Source organism: Sus scrofa, chromosome Y (genome assembly GCF_054392235.1).
Source record: "Sus scrofa isolate SSC_HxYL_T2T_F1_AM1 chromosome Y, Sscrofa_HxYL_maternal_Yorkshire_Landrace_v2.0, whole genome shotgun sequence".
NCBI classification, from domain to species: Eukaryota; Metazoa; Chordata; class Mammalia; order Artiodactyla; family Suidae; genus Sus; species Sus scrofa.
In genome coordinates this window covers 16,479,373-16,482,902 of record NC_139402.1, presented here as the reverse complement: position 1 = coordinate 16,482,902, position 3,530 = coordinate 16,479,373, and positions in this window count along the sequence as shown.

Below are 3,530 nucleotides of genomic sequence, written 5' to 3'. Positions count from 1 at the left end.
TCAATGTTGACCCAGACTCCCATGGAGACTCTGCTTTGCCCTGGGACCCAGTGCATGTGGAAGTTTGTGTGCGCCTTTGAAGAATGGGGTCTCTGCTTCCCGCAGTTCTGTGGAGCTCCTGCACACAAGCCCCACTGGCCTTCAATGCCAGATACTCCAGGGGCTCTTTCTCCCCGTGCCAGATCCCCACATGGCAGAGTTTGATGTGGGGCTCAGAACTCTCTCTCCTGTAGGTGAGTCTCTGTGGGCCGGTTAGTTTCCAGTCTGTGGAGCTTCCACCCCCCCCCCCCGGGAGGTATGGGGTTGTTTATATCATGAAATTGCCCCTCCTACCTCTTGATGTGGCCTCCTCTTTTTCTTCTGGAGTAGGACGTCTTTTTTAAGGTTTCCAGCCCATTTGGGTGAAGAATGCTCAGTCTTTAGTTGTGAACTTTGTTGTTTTTAGGAGATAAGTTGAACACCAGTCCTTCTATTCCGCCATCTTCCATATAGGTTCTGTCTTTAGTTATATTTATCCAGATGTGTACAGTTTAACTTGCAGAGAGACTGTGGATGGGAAGGGGACTCTACAAACGAAGAGGTAACTCAGCAAGGTGAAAAGAGGAGGCCAGGAGAGTGATGAGACAGTAACTGGTGTAAAGATCCTCATTTCAGTACCAGGCTCAGGAAGTTTCAGGGTGAGAGTAAAATCACTTTTCCTGTACTCTAAACCCATGGAGCAGCCAATAAAGAAGTAAACAAAGAGTTTGGTTAGGGCCCTTTGGGTTAATTCTGCTCTTATTTCTGTTGCCTTGGGAGAATGAGCTGAGAAAATATTCATGAGGTTGATGTCAGAGAGTGTTTTTCTTCTAGGAATTTGATGGTGTCCTCTCTTCTATTTTAGTCTGTCAGCCATTTTGGAGTTTATTTTGGTGCATGGTGTGAGGGTGTGTTCTCGTTTCACTGATTTGCATGCAGCTGTCCAGCTTTGCCAGCAATGCTTGCTGAATAGACTTTCTTTTTCCCATTTGATGTTCTTGTCTCCCTTGTCAAAGATGAATTGCCCATAGGTGTCAGGGTTTATTTCCAGGTTCTCTATTCTGTTCCATGTGTCTGTCCGTCTGTTTTGATACTAATACCACACTATTTTGATGACTGTGGCTTTGCAATATTGCTTGATGTATGTGAAAATATTGCCCCCCCCATAGGTAACATTCTGCTTTTCCCTTACTGCCTTTAGGATCCTCTCTTTATTACTAACTTTTGCCATTTTTCCTAAATTGTGTCTTGGTGTGGGTCTATTTGGGTTCAACTATTTTGCAGCCCTGTCTGCTTCCTGTATCTTGAATTCAGTATCCTTTAGGTTTGGGAATTTTCCAACGATAATTTCTTCAAATATATATTCCATCCCCTTATCTTTTTCTACTCCCTGTGGAATTCCTATGATGTATAGATTGGCCCTCTTTATATTTTCCAATAAGTCTCCTGTATTGGCTTTCCTCTTTTTTGATTTTTTTTCTGTCCACTGACCTGATTGTGGGATTTCCATTATTCTATCTCCCACATCACTAATTTGTTCTTCTGCATTGTTCATCCTGGTTTTCACTGCCCTTAGTTCAGTCTGTATCTCTGCCAACGAAGTTTGTAATTTTCTTGACTCCTCCTTATATTTTCTAGTTCCATTCTGAGGACATCTGCATTACTGGTTCATATCTTGTCTTCATTCCTTCAGTATTTTCACTATTTCTCTTTTGAAATACAAGTTTGTCAGACTGCAGAGGTTTATTTCCTTGTTGATTGCTTTAGGTGAGTTCTCCTGTTGGTTTAACTGCAGGTGGTTTCTCAGCTTTTTCATCTTGCTTTTTGTTTTCATTTTCTAGGTACTGTTTGACTCCCCGTGGCTGGAAAGGGTTTGCCTTGGCACTGCTTTGGAATGCTTCCCAAGGGCTGGCATGGTTGGTGTTTGAAGCCACATGGCTTTTCCTCAGGTTGGGCAGGGCTGACAGGGTCTCTCTGAAGCAAAGGAGGACTTCCTGATGGCACACATGACTTGGAGCTCTGTACCACAATTGAAGCAGATTTCACATGGCTTGGTAGGTCCCTCTGATGTTTTTGGGCTGTGGGCTCTTCCAGGCAGCTGGTGGTGCTGAGCGGCTGTTCCAAAATGGTGCCGCACCCATGAGGGTGGGAGCAGTTTGCTGGGCCGCTAAGAACCCAAGGGGCTCTTACCCAGGTCCTCTGAATTGGCAGGACCACCTCAGAATAGAGGCAGATTTTGCACATCCAAGACGAGCTTGGTCTAGATTTTGTGGGCTATAGGGGCTCTTGCAGGTGGCTGGCAGTGTTCAGTAGCAGTTCCACAGGAGTGCAGAACCCCCAAGGGTGAGATCAGCTAGCTGGGCTGCTGAGAAACCAAGGGGCTCTTCCCCAGGTCAGCTGAATTAGCAGGACCTCCTCGGAATGGAGGAAGATTTTGCATGGCTGGGCTGAGCTTTTCTAGCTTTTCTGGGCTGTGGGGGCTCTTGCAGGGGGCTGTCCGTGTGGGCCAGTTCTTCCTCAGGATTGCAGCACCCCCTGAATGTGGGTGTGGCTAGCTGGGTCACTGAAGAACCAAGGGGCACTTCCCCAGGGCAGCTGAATTGGGAGGACCATCTCAGAATGGAGGCAGATTTTGCACAGCCAGGCCAAGTTTGTTCTAGCTCTCTGGGTGATGGGGGCTCTTGCAGGGGCTGAGAGTACTGGGAAGCTATAGCACAGGAGTGCAGAACCCCCCAAGGGTGGGAACGGCTAGCCAGGATGCTGAGAACCCAATGGGCTCTTCCCCAGGGCAGCTGGGATTGGCAGGACCACCTTAGAATGCAGGCAGATTTTGCATGGCTGGGCGAACTTGTTCTAGCTTTTCTGGGATGAGGTCCTTTTCCAGAGGGCTGGCAGTCCGGGGAGCTGCTCCTCAGGAGTGTAGTACCTCCAGAGGTCAGGCAGGCCAGGGCAGGGTCAGCTTCCCACAAATGCTGAGGACATCCCTCCAGGATGGCAGGCAGTCTCAGGTCTGGCACTCTAGCATGGCATAGGGGGAGAGGGGATGCAGTGGGAAGCACGGATTTCTGATAGCTGGCAGGCAAGTGACCTCGCTGTGGTGTGGGGAATATTCTATGTCAGCCCACACCTCCTCCTCTACCCTTCCCAAATCTGGTGCCTTGTCTCTCCTGCAGATCCAGCTCTTCTCCCAGGTTCCCTTTGATGTGGCTTTCCACTCTCCAGCCCTTAACATATTGCTCCCTCCACCCGCAATGCTCCACTTTCTAGACTCCCAGGCAGTCTCTGACCCGCCGATATGACAGACCACTTCCTAGACCCCCAGGTTCGTCTCTTCCCTGCCAACCTGACCAATTGGTTCCTAATTCCTCAAACAGTTTCTGCTTCCAAACCAACAGACTGCTTCCTAGTCCCCCGGGGTGGTCTCTGCCCTACCCACCCTACTGAATGGTTCCCAGTCCCCAAAGCAATATGGCTGCACCACCCATCCCAGCCTGTTCCCAGGGAATAACCTC